A 26,839-nucleotide genomic window follows, 5' to 3' on the forward strand; every position below is an offset into this window, starting at 1 on the left:
GTGTAGGAAGAGACATCAGAAAAGATTGTTGAAAAATGCAGTCAAGATATAATGAGAAATCCCTCCCAAGGATTCGAAGCTTCCACCTGTCTCTCCCAGCCGATGGGTCGAGCACGCAGCCCACATGCGCCTGTCCTCACTGACGTCACTCAGAAAGCCAGTCCCAAGGGGGACAGGATTTACAGCACCTATTTTGGGAGGGACCACACACCTAATGGGGAAAAGGAAGAAAAGTAAATGAATTAAAGTTGGTAAACCGATTCATACCCTTGTCAGTATTAAAAGCGGTTACTTATTTACTAGCCTAACTAGCGTTTTTCAGTCTTTCCCTAGAATGGTTTCTATGAGCAACCCAACTCTCCAGGGACCTGCTGTAGATTTTGTGGCAGAGTCTACCCTAGGCTTTGCTCGTTGGCGGTTTCAGTTATCAGTTGATGGGTGACATTTATATGATTGTGAAAATGCTGGACTTGTGATGCGTGCACAATCCATCTTTCATTCTTCACTGGCACACCCCACTGAAGTCGCTACAGGGTTGAAAAGCAGATAGGATACGGAGGCTCTCTGCGTGATATGCACGTTGATTATGTGCGGGCTAAATTAAAGATGGTGTGGCCCCTTATCTCTCCATCTTCATTCTTCAGCAGAATACCTGGGAAGGGCTGTCAGTGTTTGCCCTGCTACTGTTGAAGAAGTGAGCCAATTGTCTTTAAAAGTAACTAACACAACTTTAATTGGGCACTCGCTTTCGTACTTTATTGAGTGAGTATTCAGCTAATGTGTATGCTGTTTAATAAGGGCCGAATATGGTGATGCACATTTGATGGGAACGATTCTTTATCGAGGGAGGGCTGTATTATCCTGTGCACAATTCATTGGCCATCCATTGTAACGTTCCAGCAGGCTGAGTTTTAGCCTTTTTTTCCTTTCTTTTCAACACACGTCTTGCCCCAGTGTCCCCGTCTCCCGGTCTATCAGGTGCAGGTGATCTAAGCCCCCCGAATGACGGCCCTGGCTTGAGCAGTGACACCGCACCATTCAGCTTTTCTTCCCATTATGGCCACTCGTTTTTAGCCGTTTTGTAGTTATATTTTGACAAAACCACGGTTCATTGTGGCAGGAGCTTAAATAAACAGGAATTGGACTCGTACCCCATTTCCAGGAAAAATGGGAACAGCAGGCCTTATCTGATGTAATTAAAGTGTGTTGAACCCTGAACAAAGTCCTCAGTGTAAATCCCCATTCCGCCCTCACAACCAGCCAGCTTAGCATCGGTTCTCTGAATTACCTGCTGGGGGAAGGTCTGTGGCCTCTCCAAGGACAGGCTGCAGATTTTGTGGCAAGTCTCGTAGAACTTTCCTTGTTAGTGATTTTAAAAGGATACTTAGATGCCCTCTGGTCTCCCTTCTCTGAGACCCCAGGTTCCATTGTCTGCAAACTGGGCCCTGCCTTCCCATAGGTGATTGATGTTGGGCTAGAAGAAGCACTTAAGTGAAGCCCTTAGCCCCATGTTTTGGATTAGCAAATCCAGCAGAATGACCGACTGCTACCTATTATTCTTTTGCAAAATATCCCTGAAGAGGTCCTTGAATTAGTTAAAAGAGCTCCTTGTGACCAGGTGCAAATCTATATCTCACATAGCCAGGATTCTGTTATATGATGTTGGAGGCTTTTGTCATATAACAAGTTAAATTCCAAAATAATTGTTTGAATCGTAATTCATTAATTTTACTTTTTGCAGATGACTTGTGCCAAGCTGACAAAATTACTGCCAAGTGTTTATAGATCTGTCCCCCTTGACAGTGTGTGTGTGTGTGTGTGTGTGTGTGTGTGTGTGTGAACTAGGTAGGGCCCAATATCAGACTTATCTTCGCGTCACAGTATGTCAGCTGGTTCTCTGGTCCACTATGGTTTTGTTTAAAACATTTTAAAAGTTTTATTGGCACATAATTTACACATCATACAATTCAGTAGTTCAGTCTTTCCATCATATAAATGAGAATTGTACAATCATTCTCATATCAATTTTAGAACACCCCCCCAACATGATTAAATCACCTTGAAAATGAGTTGTGCAACCACAGTCAATTCTAGTGCTCCCTCCCACCCTTCATTTTTATTCCTGAAATCCCTTCTCCCTCCCTATCACCCACTCCTCTCCCCTGCATCCCCTATCAACCCTTGTATCAGTTATTATCACTGTGCATCCACTCCTCTTGTGCATCACACACTGGGAAGCCCAACAAGAACAATAAAAAATGAAATTAGCTGTTAAAGATATAATAATATAAAGACCAAAATACAGATACTGAGTAAGAAAGAACAGGCTCTCGTCAACATCCCAAAAGCTAGGGAAGAAATTTCTGTCATGTGACAAGTAAGAGAAACTTGCACCCAGAACCAGTTCAGGTTGGGACTAGATTGCCAAGTATCATGTTCGATTCAGCATATTCAAGATTACAGTGGTCTGTCTGATTGTAAGGCTGTTTGAGACTCTTGCTTGTGGCTCACTATGATTTTTAAAAAACCCTCTTAAATACTCCTAAAGGCCTAAGTGTGAAGGCTTATTTTTTTGACGGATCTAGCGATTCCACATGGGTATTTTTCAGTCAATCTAAATATTCTTCTGGCAGTTTCAACTGCCCTTTCTTTTATTCCCGCTTAACCTTTCCTTTCTTCCTGGATGCTAGTATAAGCACGTTGCTAGACTGTTTAAAAGGAGCCCTGGTGGTGTAGGGTTAAGCATTGGGTGAGATCTGCATGGCCGGCAGTTCAAAACCACCAGCAGCTCCTCAGGAGAAAGACAGGGTTTGCTTCCCTGCTAAAAACAGTTACAGTCTCAGAAGCCACAGGGGGTCGCTGTGAGTACGCATGGACTCGATGGCAGTGGGTTTCATTTTTGGAGCATGTTTAAGATAATTAGAATTCTACACTGGACTGGTAAAGTGGAACTCTGTGAGGGTGAGAATGAGACTTTGGAATATTTGTCATGTGGGTGATATCCTAAGCCCTCCTCCCCCCCTCCCCAGGAGGATATAGTGGTCTACCTCTTAAACATACTCAGGAAAGAATATTAGCGTCATTAGATAACATTTAAAATTTGGGCCTCTCCGCCCTTCCAGTTCCAAGTTAGAATAGAGTTGTTTTCCACTGGGGAATAATTCATCTTTATTAATTGAGAACAAATGTGCATGGGTGTTTTAATTACACAGTAAATTAGAATTTAAAATGTAGAATATGTGAAAGCCAGGAATTTAAAACCAACAACTCAATAGCATACGTAGACAAACGGGAGAAATAGCTCATGCTACGCATGTAAGCAGGCCCCAAGATAAAGAAGAAGGGGGGTGGCGGGGGAACAAGATCAAGACAAATTACTAGGGTTTTGCTACAGCGCCTCTTAAGCGGAACAGTCCTGATTTAATGGCTACAAACCATTCTCCCCTGTAAGTGGCAGGTGCATATTTGTGGGACGACTCTGAAGCGATCGGCTTCAAGGAACGGCCTTGTATGCCGGCGGTTACGAATGGCTGCTGAGGATTTGGTGTGCGATTTAAGCTTTACAGAGTACAGCCGCCGTAGCCCATCATCCATCGTCGGGTCTGTGTTACCCGAGAGCGTGCACTTGCGTGTGAGCCCATGGATGGAGAGAAGGGCGCGAGAATTTCCGTTCCAGCCTAAGAGCAGTCCAGGGGCGGCCCTGCACAACGGGCAGGCATGCTGCCTGCTTGTCAGTGGTGTTTGCTAACTGCTGTTGAAAGGTCTCCAGGGAAGCCCCTGGGAGGGGCCTGCTCCCAGGGTGACAACCCTCCCCTGCTAACCTGAAAGGTTGTAGGTTTGAGTTGACCCCAAGGCTAAGGTGACCAGATGTCCGGCTTTTTAACAATTTTCCCCGCATCCTGCAGCGTTTTAAAAATGTCCCGAGTTTTGGAAAGAATGTATGACAAGCTAGGGTAGACGGTTTTCGGCTGCCATGTGGCTATTTCACCAGGATATGAGTTTTATCAATGGTGTCTCGCTTTACCAATGTTAAAATCTGGTCACCTTACCCAAGCTGCCTCTGAAGAAGAGCCTGACCATCTCCTTCTGAAAAGGCCCCGGGGAGCCCAGTTCTATTCCAACCCACCTGGTGCCTCCAGGAGCTGGTGGGCATAAGTACATGGCTGCAGCTCCTTTGATTTAGGGGAGGAGGTCAGAAGGGAAGAGCACCACTAACAACAACCACAAACACCCCACTGGTTGGCAGCATGCTTTCAGCCAAACTTGGGCCCTACCGGTGAGAGTAGCCTGGTGCTAATTCACATCAACCTCCTCTGTCTCCCAGCACCTGTAAGGATTTAGGTGCAGCTTCCTGCTCCGTCTTAAAGCTCACCCCGGGCACATGTGAGCACCTAGTCAAGCAGCCTGGAATCCATTTTGGAAGCAGGTGGCAGATGCTTAAAACATACACCTCCCTCCCACCTGATCTCAGAGTGCTGAGGGTTGATCTCAGGTGAGTGAGAGCTCATATGGGTAGTCCCTCCGCCCACATTGGGGACAGAAAATTAGTCTGTGAGCCTTCTTGGGAAAAGTCCTCTCCACAATGAGAGATTGGGTGGACTTTGCAGCACAAGGTCAGCAGTTCAAAACCACCAGCTGCTCCACCAAAGAAAGATGAGGCTTTCTGCTTCCCATAAAGAGTTACAGTTTTGCAAACCCACAGGGGACAGTTCTGCTGTCCCGCAGGGTCACGATGGGTTGGAATGAACTCTGTAGCGCAGGGAGTTTGTTTTGTTATGAGTTCTTATTGCTCTTTAAGGAGCCCTGGCGACAGTGCCAGGTGAGCTTTGGACTGCTAACTCAAGGAGATTGGTTCAAAGCCACCACCAGCCAGCCACTCCTTGGGAGACAGCCAACACTATCTGTTGGCTTTCATAACGACCTCCAGCCTGGGAAACCGTATATGGGATCATTATGAGTCGGAATCATTGAGTTGGAATCTCTTAGGTGGCCGTGCAATTTGTTTAAGTTTGTTGCTCCTCGAGGCTAATGAGGCAGATGTGATTACTTGCGCTGTGTATTTCTCCTGGGGGCTGTGTCCTTGAGTTTGTCTATCCATCTTGCATCCCCAATTAGACTGCAAGTTCCTTAAGAATGAGGGGGGAGCATTCCTTGCTCTACTACCCAGGTCTCCACGTGGTAGGTATGAACGTGATGTAAGTTAATGATCAAAAGACAATGCCCTGGTGGGAGGGGGGGGGGGGGGTAAGGGTGGGGAAGAGGAGCTGATACCAAGGGCTCAAGTAGAAAGCAAATGCTCTGAGAATGAAGATGGCAACAGATGTGCTTGACACAATGGATGTATGTATGGCTTGTGATAAACCCCCAATAAAATGATTTTTTAAGTGGTATTAACAATACCTTGTTAAAATATATAACTTTAAAAATATAATGTATTTAAAATACTTCTCTCAGTACTTTTCACATAGTATCACTCAATTAAAAAGTTATTATTTTGTTTTGTTTTGTAAAAAAAAACAACAATGCCCTGGAGGACCTTTCCTCTCTTCTTTTCTCCATGTTTTAAAAGTTTTTAAACGGTGTGGGAGCCTCAGGGGGCTGGTGAATGAGCCCTGGGGGCACAAGAGGCCGGATGTTTGAACCCACCAGCTGCTCTTCGGCAGAAAGGCCTGGCCGTCCCCTCCCATATAGACCGAGGGCCTTGGAAACCCCATGAGGCCCCTGCGTTCAGTGCGGTGGGCTTACTGTGAGCTAGAAGTGACCGTAGGGCAGTGGCAGGAGGATGGTGAGTGGTGACTGTGCCTCCCACTTCTGGAAAGTTTCAGAAGTTGGTGTCCTTGTTGCGCCTTTGGGGACAGTGTATCGGGCCTGCACTTGGAGGTGAACTTCCTCTTTTGATAGAGGGGATCTGTTTAACCCGTCATAGTCAGTCCCTAGCAAGGATTAAAGCCACGAGGTGTGTTTTCCAGAGCAACACTGTGTGAGGAGAAAACAGGAGGAAGAAAGGAAAGGAAAAGTATTTGCACAGCCAGATCTTGAGGCAACTGTTTGAAACCCAGACGGTGTTGTCTATCCATACCCCTGTCATTGGGATGTGTGTTTAGCCCCAAGGCCGATGTATGTAGTTCCTTGTGCCATGGATGGGCCACATCTGTGTGTGATCATGCCTGCCCGCCCTCGCCCCTCCCTCAAATCCCAAGTGGAATTAATTAGTCACCAACGGTGGGACCTTTTAACAAGACGCAGCAGATCTCTGCTGAAAGCTTAGGTGGTTCCTTTGTGACTGTTGTTGGCTCAAGCCCCCATACTTTTCAAAGCGCTGTCCCATAAATGCCAGCGGCCTGGCCTATGCGCCCACGCTTTCGTGAAGTGCTGATGGAGCAGTGGCTGAGGGAGGAAGGAAGGAAGCATTCTCAAGAAGGAACCCCAAGTCCAGGTCTCATTTGCAGTGTAGGTTTCACTTTCCCCGAAAAAGGTGTGGAGTCCCCACCCTCACCCCCGCCCCCCAGGTCAGCTCCGGGTGACAGGAGGACAGGTTTTGCAGTCTACCGGAGGACATGAGAAGTTAATAATTAAGGTGCCCTAGGCCCACCCACCCTGCCTTGTACAGTGCCCTTGTTTACTGAAACCAGCTGGAATTCTGCACCTGGTCCCCATGCCTCCGGTCGGTCCCATTCATTGACAGCGTTTCTTTGCTGCTTTCTGTGCCTCTCCAGGTTACCCTCGGGCTCCAGGGCACTGTTCAACCCTGGGCCTGCCCACACCACCCTCCCGTGGCTGGCATCAGGAGCGGGCCTGAGGGTGCTGGCATCATTTTACCAGAGCACTTATGGAGGGCTTTTTTGGTCACTAAATGCTTGCAGGGAACCCTGGTGGCACCGTGGTTAAGCATTCCATCGCTAACGAGAAGATTGTTAGTCAACCCAGCAGCGAGTGGCTGTCTGGAGAAAGATGCATCGGTCTGTTTCTGAGCAGATCCCCCCAAACCAAGCTCACTGCTCTTGAACCAATTCTGACTCCCCGTGACCCAGTGGAGGGAGTAGAACTGTTCTGTGGGAGTCCCGAGGCTGTAACGTTTTAATTCTTTGGTGAATGGATGGTGTGTTTGAACAGCTGACCTTGAGGTTAGCAGCCCAATACAGACCCTCCCACTGCACTACGAATCACAAGCGTGGAAACCGGAGCTTCAGGGGTGCAGCTCTCCCCAGCCCCGTCGGCTGCTGTGAGCAGAGGGACTGGAAAGTAGCAGGCTTGTTTGTTGGTTTGTTTTGCTGGGTTTTCAATGCTTCGCACTTCTTTTATTGGTTCTCCCTCAGGCCCTTGGCATAAATAAAGCAACATTAAAAAACATTAATGAAGCATTCATGCAAGAGGGGAAACTGAGGCAGGTACAAAGACGTGCCTCACAAGCAAATGTAGATTGAAGTGTACAACTCTGGCAGAAGTCTTACTATTAGATTGTAATGCCTTCATCCTAAAAGTCAGAAATCGCCCACTGGAGTCACTTTTCTGTATTCTGTGGCTATAGAATCTCACGGGGAAAGTTCTGCATCTGAAATAGGCACCCGTGGAGAACGAGGATGTTGTCCATTCCCTTAAAGAGTTATCGTCTTGGAAACCCTTGGGGGCAGTTCTACGCTATCCTGCAGGTTCACCATGAATCAGCATTGATTCGATGGCAGTGAATTTGTAGAAGTATAAGGTCCCTCTGAGTCGGAATCAATCGCTCATTGGCAGGGCGTGTGTTTTGGCTTGGAGCTCCTGAGTATGGGGAGGAGGGCAGGGTCTCCCAGACATGGTACCTTTACTCCTCTCTGCTCCAGTGATTGCCTGGGGATCCCTGGAGTCAGACTGGGTCTTGAGTTGGATGGGAAAATTGCTAGACACCTCAAAGCGGGAGTGTGTGTGTGTGTGTGTGTGTGTGTGTGTGTGTGTCTTTGACGTCACCATCTTCCAGCTATCACACGAATGAAGGACAGTGAATGCAGTCACCTGATGTTGAGCACTGTGCATGCACAGCCCTGGCCCATGACTGTGCAGTATATGATGTCTATGTTGTTATTATGGCTGTTAGCAAAATCAATAATAATTGTTGTGCTTGGAAATAGAGAATAGGTTGAGAAGTAGAAATGGGATCCATAATTAAGTTGCCTATTTAATTTTGATCGTGATAGTCTTTCTTGCTAAGTCGTTCAGCCATGACTTGAGTTGTTTCTTCTTCCGTTTCAAAGTCTTGGAGTGGTCCAGTTTGTAAGACCTGCTTCGGTGTCATTTCTAAGTGGGGCCTCCTGGGCACTGTGTGGCTGGGGCTGGGATTCTTCCCTCCTATTCATCTAGTCTAATGGGAAGGAAAAGCCAGACCAACAGCCCTAAAGAGTACACAAGAGAAAGGGTGTACTGTACCCAAAGACTGGCATACTGGAGCATCTCATGCATAGCCATTGCCATTGATTTCTTTTCTGTAGTTCAAGGTGGAGTTGAGGGCTGAGCATTAGCTCAATCATGTGACCCTCCTCTTCTCCTTTTCTCCCATCTACAGAAATGAAGGCGCTCCTGCGAAAGGCTATGAACAGGCAGTAGATAACCTGGGTAACCACTATGGGCAGGTAAAGCCATACAATCTGTGAACTCCAAGCTTTCTAAACGATAGACCTACCCCAAGATCTCATCTCCCTCCCACCTATAGTAGTCGCTAAGCCTCTGCGTTAAAACTCCTCATTTCCCATGCCTCTCCATCTTTCCAGTGGGTCAACACAGCTTGTGTTGTAAAGATCCAAACTTCTCAGCGTGGCATTCAATAGACCCCCCTGGTCACTTTCCATAGCCATTCTGAAGTATGCCAGCGTTCCTCAGGTCTCTATCCTCCACGGGGTCCCAGCACATGGTGATGCCCCTACCTCCGTGGCTGCTCCCTCTGACCTGACCATGGCCTTGGGTTGTAGAACCTGAGATGGGCCTTCTTGTGCAAGTGATTGGAAGAGTATTCTTCCCTGATTCCGGGGATGGAACCAAGATATAAGGCAATGAAACCAGGGCAGATGCCAGGGATGTGTGACCTCCACTGATCGATCCCCTGGGGAGATCCACAGCATGAAGAGCTCCACAGAGCAATCTCATTTCGAGAGGAGAACGTGAGCCTCTCTATCCTTGACTGACTGCTGTCTGCCCCGTTGGGTGGGAAGTAACCCCCCTGGCATTTCCACAGGCAACTCTCAAAGGCAAGGGCGATTCTCTGAAGCCATCAGTAACCCAATGCTTACCACTAGGTCTTGGATGATGGTGCTGGCTCAGCCAAGGAGGGCAGGGCAGGAAGGACTATAGCTCCTTCTGCTCTTCCCAAACACTTCACTGATCCTTCAAAGCGCCAGCGGATTCCACCCAGCAAGCCGGGAGATGCTCATTCAGAATTCATGATGTTATCATTCTGTGTGCCTCGCTGTGGACCTTATCAAGGTCGACTTTCTATAACTGTGGGTTGGCTTAATGGCTGGCTCCCTACTAGACTAATGAGTTTCTTGAGGGCACAGCTTGTTTTAATTCACCTTTAAATAGCCTACTCCCCAGACCCCAGGGCTGTCCCTGTGTAGCTGTTTAGTAAAGGTCATTTGGTTTGAAATGAGCTGTAACATTCTTTCATGCTGCCTAGTGTGTTGGTCCTAAAGGAGTTGTCCTCCAAGTCTTCTCGATCTGAGGGGTTCTTCCAGGACCGCAAGTCAGTGTACCTCGTCTTCACCCCCCAGTCCCTGACCGGCAAATTCCATAGCATTTGAGCTTTTGCAACAGGCTATAGAAACCGTCTTTTTCTTCCACCTGTCTTCTTGGATGTTACCCTACTTCTCACCAGCCCTGCAGAGCAGGGAGCCTGCTGCCTGCCTGGGCTTGACCCCAGGGGAGATGAGTTGAAACAAGGCTCACTTCTTGAATGGCATGTTGTTGCCATTCTGAATCTGGCAGTTCGCAGATCCTGGCATGCGTCATTGCATGCCACAACTTTTGGGTACAACTATGGACACCGTTAGAGAAGCTGGGATGCAGTAGTCCAATGGAAACTCTCCTTCATTCATGTTGTTCAACAGCCTCAGGTTTTGGTCTCCAATTTATTACCCGAGGAAAAACATGGATAAGAAATTAACTCTGCAATCTAGGCTATTAAATTCACAGAAGGAGATGGGATGGAGGCAGCTATGCACACAACTCACAGTAACGTAAGGAATGCTGGGATGTCCCCTCAGGAAGGCACTCATGATGAGTAAGAATTTGGGTTCTGGAGCTAGATGGAGACCATTCCATGTAATCTTGGCTCTTTTGGCAAATAATGTATTTTTCTCTGCCTCAGTCTTTTTCACTTAGCACTCGAACATAACTATGGTACCCACCTCCCGGGGTGGCTCGCGAAGATTAAATGAGATTACCTAGGTAAACTACTTAGCCTCGCACCAACTGATGAGTGTTAGCTATTATACTGAATGTGGTAGTGGTGGAACAATTCTTCAAAGGGCCCAATGGGATGTCGACAGAGCTCTGACTGCTCATTGACAGGAGAGGCATCTGATCCAAGAAACAGCCTGAATAAAAGGAGCGGGTGGGGGCAGCCACAGGGCACGGGTGTAGTTTATTTGTCAAAACACAGCAAGTGGCCTTGACTGTCTAGGATGTACTGATGACTAAGGAATTGGATTTTAAGAGTTTTTTGGTTTGTTTTTTATTCATTAAAATTTAAACAGCACCGTGTGCCGGAGGGCTACCCATACGGGATACCACAGCAACAAGGACTTACTGAATATTTGGAATGTGCATATGTAGAAACATGAAGTCTGGATTGGGGGAGGGGGGTAGTGAAGGGGTGGGGGAGTGAAGGTCAATGTGTGGAGGCTTCTCCCAGATCCAAACTCTAAAACCAAAGCCATTTGCCAAGGAGTCAGTCCTGACCATTGTGGTCCCTACTACAGGGTAAAAGGGCCCCTCTGGGATTCTGAGACCGTAAGTCTTTGGGGAGCAGAGGGTCCCATCTTTCTCCCTCGAAGGGGCTAGTGGTTTCAAACTGCCGACCTTGCAGTTAGCAGCCCAGTGCATAACCACTATGCCATCAGAGATCTGGCCAATCACAGGACTCTAACACTTAAGGTTCATGTAGATTATTTTTTCTGGAGAATGTTCTGGCACTCTGTGCTCCAAGATTGCCTTCAGAAGTACTATAGACTGTAAGCCGATGTGTACATGCACACACACGTGCACATACACACTCCCCCTCAATCAAGTGCTTACTGTGGCATATCGTGTACCAGGGTCATTTCTCTTCCCAGCCTGAGATTCTAAACAAACGGGAGAATGCTCAGATGCACATTCAGTACAGGGCGGAACCTCCGCCTTGACTCTCTGCCTGCACAGCTAATGAGGAAGCCGGCTGACAGAGAGAGCTGGCTTTGTGTCTTGGGCCTTGGCCCCTGGCCAGGTTATCTGCTCTTTGGGACAGCTACATGCAGGCTGGTAGAGTTGAGCCCCAGGTTGGGGGTGGAGGTGGGGGCGTCTGAAGAAACGAGCTTTGTAAGAGCTTTGTAAATCAGGATGACCCAGCCATCGTCCACTGGAACTGTGTCCAGGCCTGGGGCCTGAGCACTCTGGAAGCTGGCATTGGATGATGTGATTGGTCGAGGAAGCTGCTTTGAAGGGTAGGCCATGATTCTGCAGTACCTGGGGAGAGGGGCTTCCATTACCTCCGGGGATGTCTGTGCTGTGAGTTTTGTGGAGACCCTGAGGGTAATCTTGCGCAATCCTTTTAAAGTGTGCTTTAATGACTCAAGCTGTTAATCATATTAAGCACACACAACCATTCTGGGGAGAAAGAAGCCAAACAAGCATCCATTTTGAAAAGGCTTTTTTGAATGAGGGGAGTGAGGTGTTTTGGGGGGAGGGGTAGGCAGCTGATGATCTACTGGCCCAGGGTGGGGGTGGGGCGCCTTGGGGGTGGGGGAGCGGATGGGCAGGTGGAGGCCAATGGCAGTAACAACCATGGTAATGATACGGCTTATTGATCTCCAGTGGTAGGCGCCAGCCCACATGTACAAGATTGTCCAGATCAAATTGGTTTAAGCAATTAGGAATGTTTATGATGGCGCATATAAACGGTTGGGAAGTTTAGACAGTCACAAGTTTTTGTGTGTTTTGCAGTTGCATGGCGTTTTTCTTCAGTCACTCAATCTCAGCTGCAGCTTATGACTCACAGTCTTGGTTTTTTGCTCGTTTTTTTTGGGGGGGTGGTGGTAATGACATGAGAAAGCTAGAAAGTAAAAACAAGTGCTTGCGCTAACACTGCTTGACCAAAATAAATAGGTAAATACATAAAAACATCCCCCCCCTCCAAAGTAACTCCCCAAACTAAACAATGTTGTCCAGTCAACTCCTACCCACGGCGACCATATAGGTCAGAGTAGAACTGTCTCAGGTGCTATCCAAAGCTGTAAATCTTCACAGGAGCAGAAAGCCTCATCTCTCTCTTTGAAGTCTGCAAGTAGGTTCAAACCGCTGACCTTGTGGTTAGCAGCCCTGTTGAGACCTGTGTTAACAAAGGGCACCGCCTTTCTAAGGAGGCTTCTGAGGCTGTGTTCTTCTAAGTCCTAAGCATTTCTTGGAGAAATGCATGCTGGGACCCATACCGGGAGAAGGCACTGGCGTGGATCTGAACCTTCCAACCTCTATTTTTGACTGGGAGGGAGGGTGCTAGCCGCGCATGCGCCTGTGTGTGCCTCTGCCCCGCCCATTGTGAACGTGGCCAGTTTTCTTCTTGCCCCCAGCTGGCCGGCACGCTGTGAAATCTCTCCATTCCGGCTTTCATTCTGTAACCCAGAGCTGAAGGGCAAGAGCCCTTTGAGGAGACACAGGCACGCAACGAGGGGCATCAAGATGAGAAAGAAGGGAAATGGGGTGTGACAACTCCTCCAGGGACTTGACTCTGTGGCCACTCTCTGCAGAGCTTCCACTTGGACACTTGATGTGAACCACTCCTGGCCTCCTGAATCCCAGGGCCATCTGCCAGCACCCAGGCTGACCCCCCAGCCTCCTGATGTTCTCTCCCTGCAGCCCCAGGGCTGTGCCCACCTCTCTTCTCTTCTAATTCCTCCCTGTCCCACCCTATCCCTCTGATGGACATCAGAGATGTAAGGAATGGTTTACTACAGATTAGTAAATCAGTGCAAGTTAGTTAGCCAGCGCTCACCTTGCTTACTGGGTTATCCGACCTGCTGTGCGTCTCTGACTCTCCCTTTCCTTGCTGTCCCTGAAGGCAAGTCAATAGGCCCTTCCTTTTAAGACCTTTCTTGCTAACCACTACCGAGAAACAGATGGAAGAGGTCAAAACCTGACGAGTTCTGAATCCCGCTCTTCAGGGGAGGACTTGCTGACAGGGAGGACTTTTAGAAATGGATAGGTGTGCCCCAGAGTAAGTGGTTGCAAAAATATTGGAAGTGCTGAAGGAAGACCTGTGGGAGGAGAGGAACCACAAGCCGGTTTTCCAAACGAGAGAAAACCTCCAAACCGAGTGTGTGCAGAGCCTGAGTTCCCAGGGTTGCAGCTAGTAGGGGCGGGTCCTTTGGAAGGAGGTGCCACATAGGTAGTTCGCTGGTGAGGAGAGGGAAGGCGGTGGGACCCCACTCAGCCTGTGGGCAGAGGGAGTCTGGACTTGGTCAGGTGGCCAGAAAGCCAGAGGAGGAACACATTGAGAGTGGAGTGGTGGCTGAGTTGAATAACAATCCGGATGGCGGCAATCTCAACTCAGCAGCCCCACTGTGTGTCGGGGAAGGCCAGGCTCTGGGTTTGCAGGGTCTAACTCAGCAGCCCCACTGTGTGTCGGGGAAGGCCCGGCTCTGGGTTTGCAGGGTCTAACTCAGCAGCCCCACTGTGTGTTGGGGAAGGCCCGGCTCTGGGTTTGCAGGGTCTGACTTTTTGGAAGTAGATGCCAAGCCTCTCTTCGACGTGCCTATAGGGGGACTCCATTTCTCTGTCCTGGCTCTTGCATTCCTTCCTCCCTTCATTCAGTCATTCAGTCATGTTTCTTAACTTAAAATGGGCCAGAGTGGGTCATTCTGGGGGAGGTAAATGGGGTATAGTCCATGCTCCCACTGCCACTGAGTTAATTCCGACACAGCAGCCCTAGAGGGTAGAGTGGAACGGCTCCCTAGGATTTCCAAGGCTATAGATCTCTGTGTAAGCAGAAAGCCCCATCTTTCTCCTACAAGTGGTTGTTCGAACTGTTGACCCTGTGGCTAGTATCCCAACAGGTACCAGTGACCTCACCAGGACTCCACAGTGGAAATAGAACGAGAAAACACCTCCCTCAAACTTTTATTCCAGCAGACAGAACAGTAAGCCCACTAGTAAAGACATAGGTGAAATATCTGGGAGGGACGACCTAAACCCTTTTATTAAGGAAATTCCCCTAATGTATTATCTTTTGGAAGGCGCCAGGGATCACTGCAAGGAATCAGCCAAGACTTCCATGATGTACTTGGTTTGGAGAACTCTAATTTTGTCCTACATTGTTTCCCAGTTCCTTTTTCCCGGTGCTCTAGGGTCTAGGTGGCCTTCTCCTTAAAGAAGAACGCATTCCTTATCAAGCTGGTTCTCGTACCCACCTCAGTGGACCACTCCACCAGACCCGGCTCGCCTTTGTTTCTCGAAGCTATCAGTCCGTTATCCCAGTGGAGTGGGGTCTGTCTCTCTCTCTTTCTCCCCCCACCCCCACCCCCACACTGGAGTTGCCCCTCTCCCATCCCTCTGTCCCTTTCTTGCTTTCCAGCCCGCTCCATTATGACTGCCTTTTGAACAAGCCTCGCTCACGTCCAGTGCAGTCCGTTCTTGGACACGTCAGTGGTTAGAGCCCATCTGTGGCTCCGTGGGAGGAGGACGTGGTGGTGTGCTTCTGTACAGAGAACGGCCAGGACACCCTGTGGGGCAGTTCTGCTCTGTCACCCGGTGTGGCTGGAAGGTGGCGTGGACGCCCTGGCACCCAGCCACAACGACGCAGCTATTTCAAATAGGTTGATGATCAAGGAGGCCTCTCTGACAGGGACTTAGGAGGTGAAAATTGAATATAGAAAGAATGCAGCCAGCCTTGTGAGGGCTGAAGACGAATATGTGACATAAAGAAATAGTGCAGTGGCCCTGAGCCGGTTAGCTTCCTGAAGCAGCAGGAAGGCAGTATGGCCGGAGTTGAATGGGCCAGACCACATTTAGAAAGCGAGCTATGCCTCCCTCCCAGCTGGGTGGCTTTGAGTCAGTCTCTTCTTTCTCTCTCTCGCTCTCTCGCTCTCTCTGTCCTGCCCATCAGCTGAGGGGTTTTGCAGCCTGGGCTTTGGGTGTCTGTGGAGATGAATACAACTTCTCTTTGGTTTCCTGTTCTCATTTTGATGGTCATAGAAGCGTTTTCTGCGTCTGTGACTAACAGATGGGGAGAATGATGAGTCTTTTTCTCCCTTACAGAGCGAAAGTCTCAGAAACCTACAGGGGCCGTTCTACCCTGTCCTGTAGGGTCACTAGGAGTCAGCATCCACTCAATGAGAATAAGTTTGGTTTGGGGTTTGTCTAAGAAGCTGTGGGTTTCATAACTGTATTTGCCTTCATTTTGGCAATTGACTTATAGCAAACTGCAGGTCCAGGAAGTCAAGGATGCTTCTTGGAGGAAGCTCCCACCCCACCCCCACCCCACCCTTAGTAATTTGACTAGAATAGTGGGGTGGAGGGGTGAATTAGGCCATGCTGTATGGCCATGCCACGCTCAAGAACCTCGCCAGGCAGAGTGGTGAGTACCATGCTTACGTTGTAAGCGGTGTGCCCATTTTTACATCAGACCCTCCATCACGCTCATTAAAAGTAGTCATAGCCCTTAGATCAGATGTAGATCAGCCTTACCTCCAGGCGAACACCACACCTTTCCAGAACCGGCAGGAAGGATTGCTCCCTGACCAGGATGTGGACACGTGGAGGGCCAGGTGAAGCTCCAAGGTGTCTGATGACATTTTTACACCATATGGTCATGTATTCCAGGTGCACCCAGTAGCACCTGGAATGTCAAAGCACCAAAAACCCCGTAAGCCCAGAACTCAACCACCGGCTGTATTTTTCTGCTTTTAAACTCAACCTGCAGCTTGAGAGGTCTAGCCAAAGAAAGCGCTGATGGCCATTCCTCTGAGCATAACAAGTACCGTTAACCTTTAAATAAAAAGAATGTGGCTGGATGCTGAAGGCCCCAGTGAGTGGCTTCCCTTCCAAAGTGGTCCCTAACTAGATACCTTTGAGATCAAACCGCTCCAAATGACAAATGAGCTACAGATCGTCTCCGGCGATCCAACGTACATACAAGACCAGAAGCCACCAGTGCAGGGTGCGAGGGTCCTGACCCGAGAGGAGGTGGACCGTTGAGGAGGGCAGACGGTCACTGCCATGTGCCTCAGTAAAGGGACACAGGCGATGAAGTAGAAACAAGTTTCAAAAAAAATACAAGGCTATTTGCGTTTTATAGACTTGTACATCCTAATATCTAATCTTCTTTTCTGAATCATGACTTTCTGGTGGTGTGTGTGAGAGTTTGTGCTTGTGCACACAAACAGGAAATATATTCATCTATTGACCTTCCCTTCCAGTAGAGAAGACTTTTTCAACTTATGTAAGTAGATAAATGTGTTTTTAAAACTCAGCAGACACTTTGCCATCACCTTCTCTTCCCCTTTCCCATACCCTTCTAGTCCTAATCCACATTTAGAAAATGTTTATTTGGGGGATGAGGGGGGGAAGGTAGACCAGATGTGGGTATTCAAAGAAAAGTCTACCCATTTTTTACAAAAAGCCTGTGGGATATTTCACACTTTGTGTGTGTAAATGTACACACACACACACACACACACACACACGGATAAAAGAATTAATTTGCATTTCATTGCCTGAGTTTGCCTTAATAGCCCGGGGATGAATGGTGGTCATCACCCATTGTGCCCCTCCCCCTGCACCTCATGGTGCTCTGGGCTCTCCTTCCCAGTGTGCTGCCATCTCATGAAGGACGTGGACTGGCCACGGGTGGGGTCACCTTGAGTGCCAAGCTGTCTAGCTTGATTAATGGCAAGATTGCCCATTTGGCCAACTCTTCCGAGTTCCTATCAAACACAGAGTGACAGACAGACCCGTTTCAGACAATCGTGTTCGTATGGCATGCACACTTTACCGTCAAGTGCTACTGGGATGAGCTTGTTCTTGGGCAGCAGCTCTAGCACCTGTGACCCTAATTGGCACCATCCTGGGGAATCACCCATGAGGACCCGCCAGAAAGGATTTCTTCTAATTACTTGATTGGGGGTGTGTGTCATTATCTTTTATGATGTTCAACACACTTTACGGTCCTTCCCCAGGTATGATGACGTTTCTAGCGAGGCTATACGCCTGGCCGTGGGAGGGAGGGACCCTTCTGCTGTCCATGTGTTCCCTGTATCATTCAGGTTGCATACATTGGATTGGATATGGACCATCACAGCTGGAAGGCAACCAAGACTAACTTGGAGAATAGGGTACCGCCTGTTTGTTTTCCAGCTGCCTCAGGAACAGCTTTCTGAGATAGTATCTGGTGCCTTTACTACCGTGTGGGTCTTTTGACGCTCCTGAGCTATCGCTTTCTTGAACTCAGTTAGAGCACAGCAGAGCCTGGCATACAGCAAACCAAGTGGTCAGGCTGAAGCCTTAGAGGACAGCACTTATGACTGAGCACTTACTGGGGGCCAGGTGCGCTCGAGCTCTGCACATATGTGAGCCCAGCCATGTGGTAGTCCTACTACCACCACCCCAATGTGCAGATGAGAAAACCAAAGGGCAGAAACCGTTTGGGCTGAACTCAAGCAAGCCGCTCTCTAGGATGCTATCTGATCACCCTGCGGCTTAGGGCTTCCAGTTGCCCTTTTGACCTTGAGGTTGAGAATTGTTTCAGAGGGTGCATACCTCAAGATCCACAGCACTTCCCAGTGGTGCATAGAGGCTCTCTTTTATTATCATTGTTTTAAACCAACCAACCAACCTATGATGCAGTGCAGTAGTCTATTTTTTAATATTGACAGAAGTGTCAGGAGACCGTGCAGCCTCAGATCACAGTCGTCCCTAGTCCTGTGTGACAGGTACCCAGTCTCTGGCCCGAGGTGTCAAATAGCTGTGGTTTATGAGGCTGAGGATTTGCAGTTGCTAATTTCTGTTGGATGTGCTAAATCCGTTACCAGCTAGATCTCTGGGCCGCCCTCAGAGTCTGCATTTTAAATAAATATTCTTGGTATTATTGTCACCCTCATCCTGCTGGGCATTTCCAAAAAAAGAAGAAGAAACAAATCAGAAGATTTTAAGGTTGAATTTTGTCAAGTCAATCAGAGATCAGACTTTTTAGCGTAAGTGTCCAGGAGAGACCATTGATTATTTTACTGCCTGTTTGGTATGCTCATCCATCATTCATTCATGCATGCGTGCATGCATTCTACCAACAATTTGCTGCATGCCAGGCTCTGTGCATAGGGGCTGATGTACAGAGATGGGCAGGAGGGATAAAACTCGGCCATGGTTCCATCAGACTCATCAGGAGGAACTGAAAGTAGCTAGCTGAGGCCTGTCCTCAGCTTCATCCTTTGCTGGGACCCATAGTTCATTCTCAGGCACGCCACCCAAGTGCCTGGGCTCTTTTTGTGCAAAATGTGACCATTGCCCTATGTGTCCCCCCTCAACTCCAGAGTTCTCTGATCCAACTGCTAAGTGATAGGCTGACCAGGTCAGACCGGCCTGTTTAGTAGGGATGAAGTTGCCTTCCCCACTCAAGGCTATACTAAATAACCATCATTCATTCTTCAGTTCTAGGATGTCTCTTTTTGCCATGGTGGCTAATACCGAGGGTAACTCCGTAAGGCTGATGTTCGAAGGCTTTCGCCTGCAAACATGAATGACTACGTAATTTATGAGGCCCAGCACAAAGTGGAAATGTGGACCCCTTGTTCGAAATCTATTAAGGGTTTCAAGATGGCAATAGCCTTGAATTGTCCGAAGTATGAGGCCCCTGTGGGCAAGGGGTCCCCTGTGTCTGGATGCTGGCCCCTTGCCCATGAATCTGGCCCTGCCTGTCAGTGAGTCCGATGAAATCAGATCGAGGGGATGCGTTCTCGTTTTACCGCGTGTGTTATCAGTTGGGGTATGACTGTTATTTTAAATGGTGCTGTCTTCCCCACCCCCTCACTGGTTTTTCTCTTGGGAGAGAGTAAGCTCCCAAGGGTAGGCACTGGCCAGTTGCTATGGCGCCTCCCTGTTGTGTCAGAGTAGAGCTGCGCTCCAGAGGATGCCCCCCAAACCTTTGCACCTCCCTGGGACTCCCAGGTAGGGAGACAGCGCTGTAGCGTATGGAATTTGTGATGCACACTAGCCACATGCCTGCTTGTTGAAAAGGAGTGATGGCCATGCTCATTTGCTCTGAGAAGAAAATTAGAATTTTTTCCAGAGGCCATTTTCCCCAAGGAATTGTTTGGATTTGGATTTTTAAGATGCCCAACTTGGAGAAGTCAGAGTCACACTTAACAAGGTGTTTATAAGCCCAGAGAGCCATTGGTTGAAAATTCTCTGGCATAGAACTGGTCGCCTGCAGCAGAAAGGGGGAGTGGCCTTTTAAAGCAGCCTTTGGGGGTGTGGAGCCACGCAGGCCAGTATTTGTGTGTGTGGCTGGTGGGGATCTCATGGAGAATGATAACCAGCTTCAGTTGAGCTGTGAAAAATCAGTAATTGGGATTTACAGGCTTGTGATGTGTGTAGCACCGCAGCCATTCTGTGTGATATTTTATCTAAATGGGTTTCTCATGTAGGAGATAGTTATTGCCAGGCATCATGACCCACGTGGCAGAGAACCCTAAAGAGGGTGCCCTGAGGAGTTGTAAATTGCATGGGTAAACGGCTGGACTTTCAAGTTTCGCGAAAACCTCGAGGTGAGATTGATGAAATGCATTGTGGCATCCAGGGCTTTAGTTGCTAATTTTCTTCTAGAAATTTTGGCAGATCTTTTCACCAGAAGACAGGTGAGCAATGCAGTTCCTTTCAGAAACCTGGGCTCTCCAGGAAATTTAGGCATCTATTTAGATCAGAGGTAAATAAAGATGTGGAAGGGCAAAGCCTTTGCTGACGGTGTTTTTGTTGAGTGTGAATTTTCGAAACCAAACCTGATGGCACTTCTTTGTGTTCTTCTGATTGTGGCGTGAAGGGCCCCAGTGGTGCACATGGTTAAGCACTTGGCTACTAACTGGAAGGTGGGCAGTTCAGACCTACCCAATGGCTCTCTGGGAGACATTCCCAATGATCTGCTCCCTTAAGGATTACATCTAAGAAAATCCTATGGGGACAGTTTGGCTCTGCCCCATGGGGTAAACGACTTAAGGGCACCTGCCATCAACCTTGTGACTCTTTTGTTCACATCCCCACCCCTGCTCGGAAGTCATTTGCCTTCATAAATGAAAGCACTCAGGCCCTTGGAATTTACACATTCCTTGGAGCAGGTGATGTTGTTTGATGCATTTGATTCCTGGACAGCATCCACTCATCTCTGCAGGGAGCCCCAGCTGCATTAATTACAGATGATGCAAATGATAAAATAGAGGCAGTGTGTCTGAAGAGCAGTCAGTCAGTCGGACAGACATCGAAGAAGAGCCCATTCTTCTCTGGTTTAAACGGGCCTATCTTCAAGGGAACTCAGGCCTGAGTTGAAATCTTAAAGACCGCAGGCTGTACACCAGTGTCAGCTGAGTTCCACTGGGGGCAGTACAGCTTTCTAAAACTGAGAGGGGGAATGGTTAGATGTCACACCATCCAAATTACTCAAAGAACAAGATCGTACAGAATACAGAAGCCCCTTTGAACCAGAGACCCCGATAGACAGAATAAAGAAAGACTAGTTTTGCCTACCATTTACTGAGGATTCCTTCTGTGCCCTTCCACATCATACTGCACTTCCTCACTCCCCTGAGAGCTGCCTGTGGAGTGGGGTGGGGTACCTCCGATTCCTCTAGCTCAGTTGATCTCAACCTGTGGATCGCGACCCCTTTGTGGGTCGAATGACTCTTGCACAGGGATCGCCGGATTCATAACAGTAGCCAAATTACAGTTATGAATTAGCAATGGAAATAATTTTGTGGTTGGGAGTGGGATCATCATCACATGACCTGTATTAAAGGGTTGCGGAATTAGGAAGGTTGAGCACCACTGCTCTAGCGCATCTGCTTCCTCTGCGTGTTTTAGGCCTGAAGTGATCCTTCTCCCTGAAGTGCCTGATGTAACCCAGGAGGCCGTCGTCGGTAGGTCAGTAGGAGCCACACGGCACAGTAGTTACTGGCCACTTGGACTGCTTTGTGCTTACAAGAAGTGGAACAATGTAGCATGCAGGTGGAAACAGAATTTCCTTTTAGCTTTTGTTAATGCAACCTGAAGTGTCTCACCTACATTGAGCCCCCTCAACTCCCCATCTGCTTTCATAGCAGCCAGAAATACACTCCCCCCTCCCCCCAAGTGTAGTGCTCTGCAGGGTAGAGGATGACATAGAAAGCCAATCCTTAGATACAGACTCACTTCGATTCTCTGTGAACAGCAGATATCAGACACAAGGGATCCTGGTGGTGCAGTGGTTTAGCTTGCTGCTGCTCACCGAGAGCTGGGTGGTCTGGATCTGCCAGCTCTTCTTTGTAAGAAGAGATCTGGTACTCTGTTCTAGTAACCGGATCCTGCAAGGTCCCCTCAGGCACGCCACAATTGTGCCAGGAGGAGTGGCATTGGCTAGTGAATGCTTATGTCACCAGTAAAGAACGGACCCTGCGGAAATCCTTGTGAGCCTGGCAGGCCTAGAGCTGGGTGCTTGCTATATCTGATTGGCTAACTTAAATTCCCCCTGTGCTCTTACCTGTTGCTTGTGAGTTAGGTCTGTGACAGTTCATCACTCTGCATTGATGATTTTCTCACACAGCCCACACGAGGTCTGTGCTCGCTGACCCCAGGACTTCCTCTGAGCAGCGGCTGAGGTTGAGTAGAGAGCTGAGTCCTAGCACCCAGCTGTTATAGCTCCCAGGGTGGAACTCCATGATGGCAAAAGCACAGCCCTGGGGTTTTCTTCTCCCCTCTTTCTTCACTCATAACCCTGATCGATAGGTGAGTGCATCCCCACAGAGCCAAGATGTAGCTTCCATGAGATGCTTCTAGAAGCAGCAGCTGCAGATGAAGCAGAGCTTTCTTTCTTCCCAGGATTACTTGGGATAGAGAATGGTCGTCATCGTATACGCACGATGCTCCTTTCCACTGGTTACATGTCCATACCCAAACCCACTGCTTGTTGGACCAACCTCAACACATAGTGACCCTGTTGGACAGAGCTGAATGGCTCCAGAGAGTTTCCAAAACCAGGAATCTGTACAGAAGCAGACTCCCAGTGCTTCCGAAGGGGCAGTGGCTGGTGGGTTTGAACTACTGGCCTCTTGGCTGGCAGCCTAGCACTTCAACCACGTGCCACAAGGCCTCCTAGCACACTGACTGCTCATCCAAAGGCCCCTTCTCCTGCCAGCATCCTCACATCCTCCCAGCCCATTGCTGCCCATTCTTTCCTCCTTGGCTTTCAGCCTTGGGGCCTCCCTTGTGCTGATTTGCCCTTTGACCAATCGTTTCTTTCACACCTCCTCGTGGATGCATAAAATGTTTAATGTTTCAAATGAAAGGGACATTGATGATTGCTGAGGTCTCATCCAGCACTGACCTTGGAATACGTTGGCTTTGTCCGCTGTGCAGCAAGGAGTCTTCTTCGTAGCAAACAATAGAAACTGGCCCTGGCTACATGAAGCAGTGGAGGAAACGGTGAAGGGATATTGGATCACTAGCAGCATGGATAAGGCAGTTGGGACCATGCTAGAAATTCAGGGAGGAACCAGGTAAATGAGGCCCCTGCAATCCCTGGCTGGATCTTGCCCGGGAACACGCCAGAGGCACTGAGTGCAGGCCAGGGCCACAGCTGGATCGTGGCGCTGCATTTGATTGGTTAACTGAAGTTTCATTCCTGACCCTGATAGTCTGGGATGGGGGATGGTGAGGGTGGCAAGTGGAGGGTGACGCTGATCACTTCCTGGTTCTGTTACCCCAAAGATTGCCACAATTCAAAGTTCCTCAATTGTAGGGAAAAGGGGGGGCCAGGTATTGGGCACCATAAAGTTCCATATCAAATTTTTTTTTTTGCCAGAAGTTTCACAGTGCAAGTAAGTTTGGCTGAAGTATCGGGTGCAAGTAACGCAGCAACTCTCCTCTCTGTTCTTCTGTGCTCCCAGTTCTACTGAGTGTTTTATATTAACCCCAGCTCTTTGGGAAAATGCAGTATATGTTTTAAAGCAAATTGGTGGTGGCAGTGTCCCACTGGTCAGCTCTGACTCACGGTGACTGTAGGGACACTCATGAATGCTCCAGAATGGTCACCCTTCAGCTATGTAGGCATTCCCTGTGGGTCCTGGAGGCTCCTGGGAAGACACGCCTGGCAGCACCGCTAGAGGCTTTGTGAATGCTCCCTACTCCCCTCCTATCAGAAAGATACAGAGCCTGTGCACAACAACAGTTAGCAATGACATTGAGTTTCCTTACGGTAAATTAGTCATGGTATCGATGGTTTCAGTAGTCCACCTCACTCAAAGTTGTAACTGGTGTAAAAAGACCCCCACAGGGTCCCCCATAGCGGATCCTTTCTTGTCCAACTGGAAAACAAGGCTTGGTTCGCCCTGGTCTGTATGCCCCCAATGCAAATAAACCAGTGTCTCACCAATTGCTTCTTGGCCATTTTGCGTCTAGGGAGCCTCTCCCTGTTGGGGGTGGGAGCCTCATCAGTGACCGTCTGTATCATAGAGCTAAAGGCTGGGTGAGCGCCCGCTTAGTGATTTGTAGGATTGCGCTCGTTGGTGGATCATTTCTGCCAGTTGCGTTGAGGATTCCCCTTGTTTCCATTCTCTAGCAAGCATGCTGCCCTGTTCTAGCATGGTGACTTCGTGCCCTCTTAGGGCTAAAGAACCTGCCAGGACAAGGCGGCCTGTGATCGTTCTCTGGGCAGCCCACGGTAGAAAGCAAGTTTCCAAGTTTCTTGTTGTTAGATTCTTGGGAGGTAAGATCAGCTCAGCAGAACTCTGCCCATGGACAGAGGGGTCCTTCTTTCTCCCTTTTGAAAGGAGACCTTCAGAGTGCAGAGAGCTAAGGTGGAAGTGGTTCTGAAAGGACACTGAGGTTCTGGTAGCTCTCGATGGTATCGGGAAGACTTGGGTCTCCTCTCTAAGACCTAACAGACTCTACCACACCTGAACCAAAGTGGATGGTCTCCTCCATGGCAAATCCAATTGGCAATTGAACATTTTCTATTGGTACATTGATTTCAGCGAAACTTTAAGTGACTTACTATTTTTTTTGGCAATGGGAGTTTAAAAAAAACGGATGTGAATAAGGTAAGATAATCTTCTGCCGAGTCGGCACAGTAGAATGTTGTATTTCTTCTATCTTGAATGCTTTGCAGGCAGATGAAAATTCCGTTGACTGTTGAATATCTGCGAACACGACAGTCAAGGATAATTGGTGTGTCTGTACACGCTGGCTCCCGGTTTGCTTTCTCTTCCTTCCTCTTCTGCGAGACCTGCAGGCATGAGGTCCCAGGCCCAGAGGAGTATGCATTTGTTATATTAAGGTGACCAGACATCCCGCTTTTGGCGGGACAGTCCCGATTTTTGGCGTTTTAAAAAAGTTCAATTTTTTGAAAGAATCCACGATAAGCTAGGGAACTGTCTATTTGGTCCATATAGACCAAATTTTTAATCAAGGACACCCCCCCTGCCCTCCATCCCCAGTCAATGGTATCCCACTTTAAATCTGGTGACCTTATTGTATAAACAACACCCAGAGCAGTTTTGGAGGAAAGGGCACTGCATTCGGAGTTGGCATTTTCTTCTTCAAATCCAGGCTTGGTTTAGATAATAGAAGGGACATTTATTTGTAGGGACATCAAGAGTTTACTCAGTGCTTTTACATCTATTTGCTCATTTGATCTCCACTGAAATTGGCTGAAGGAGTGTTATTATTCTCATTTTGCCAATAGGGGATTCAGGCTCTGAAAAAAGCATCCAGATGAGAGAGTTCTAGGTAGTTTTCCCAATGGCGGCCTCCAGTCAGATTGGTGTGGCGGCTATCAAGTGTGTGGGCAGCCTGCTGTTTGCTCCCTTAGAAGCCTGCAGTCCAGTCAGATTGGTGTGGCAGCTATCAAGTGTGTGGGCAGCCTGCTGTTTGCTCCCTTAGAAGCCTGCCCGGACTCCTCTTTCTCTGCTGCCTTGCTCTGCCTCTGAGAGGCCTCCTGGGGCTTAATGAGGTGCAGCGGGATCCGCGCATGAAAGGCGCATCTGTAAGTATTTATTCTGAAAGGTGGGGGTCTCCAGAAGAGAAGATGTGTCCTTGTTGTTAATGACACTGGCCAGAGAAGCAGCAGGCTCCATGCCGGCCAGTAAGGTCAGGAAATGCGTTCCTACCAGGACACCACTCTTTACAAGCTGTGACTGCATTTTCAAAGCAGAGAAAGGAAAATAGAAATCACCTTACCGATGTAAAATGTGAAAGGGTGACCAGGTGTTGTGATGCTGTGTTCTTCCACAACCATGAAGATGCAGGCTTGCACTGGAGTTTGTACTTCTTGGGTGTTTCTGGGCCTACAAGCCTGTGAATCCATTCTAATGGGGGTGAGGGGTCATGAGAAGCAGCCCTCCAGGGGCCTGGGGTTTTGATTAGAATCAGCGGCTCCTGTTATCCCAAGACAGCTGTGGGTAAGTTAGCTTAGCAAAGGGTCTGTGCCCACTCCCTCAAGGAATCCCTAAAATAATCAAGGTGACCTACTGCCCCAGGCATTTGGAGAGAGTCAGTAATGGGTGATTGTGAAGACATTTTAGATGGAGCAAGGCACATTGTCAACACTTACTGCCTTCTTGTTGTTCAGTGTTGTTGAGCCCATTCGAACCCACAGTGACCTTACGTACACAGAACGAAACACTTCCAGGCCCTGCGCCATCTGCACGCTTGTTCTGATGTTTGAGCCCATTGTTGTAGCCACTGTGTCAATCCATCTTGGCTCAGGCCGCCCCTCTACATGACCAGGCATGATGTCCTTTTCTAGGGACTGGCCTCTCCTGACCACATGGCCCAAGGACGTAAGATGATGCCCACCATCCTTGCTTCAAAGGAGTGTTCTGGCTGTACTTTCCTCCAAAACATCTGTTTGTTCTCTGGGCAGCCCACGGACTTTCCAACATTCTTGACCAGCACCGACATTCAAATGTGTTGATCCTTCTCTGGCCTTTCTTGTTCACTGTCCAACTTTCACGTGCAGAGGAGGCCACTGAAAGGACCACGGCTTATTTCAGGCTCACCTGAGGTCCTCAAAGTCCCATCCTTGCTCTTCAACACCAGACCTTCAAAGAGGTCTTGTGTGGCAATGCTTGGGTGGATCTCTTGGCTGTTATTTCCATGAGTATTGGTTGTGGATTTAAGCACGATGATGAAAATCCCAGTAAGTTGAAAGAACCCACAGGAAACGTACGGTGTCTGTGTGATGATTACCCGCACGTCCCACCTCCACCTCTTGTGGTGTTTTCTACATGGAATGAAAACGCCGTCGGTCTTGGGACATACTGCTGGGGAAAGAGCAAACCAGACTGAGCTTTAGAAATGGTGTTCCGAATTGGTGAGATATTTGGCTGGTGAAAGCTCACTTACAGAGGAGGTTACAATAAAAAAATTCCATTTGTATTCTAACCTC

At 48.5% G+C, this 26,839-nt stretch overlaps 1 protein-coding gene across 1 annotated transcript in view; it reads left to right on the forward strand.

Annotated features, from left to right (window-relative positions):
• EXT1 (exostosin glycosyltransferase 1) overlaps positions 1-26,839 on the forward strand; it is a 309,869-nt gene that overhangs the window by 170,993 nt on the left and 112,037 nt on the right. The gene's annotated exons all lie outside the window — the stretch shown is intronic.

Source organism: Echinops telfairi, unplaced genomic scaffold (assembly GCF_000313985.2).
Source record: "Echinops telfairi isolate 266 unplaced genomic scaffold, ASM31398v2 ScPeMD7_1;HRSCAF=3_0, whole genome shotgun sequence".
In the NCBI taxonomy this organism is placed as follows: domain Eukaryota; kingdom Metazoa; phylum Chordata; class Mammalia; order Afrosoricida; family Tenrecidae; genus Echinops; species Echinops telfairi.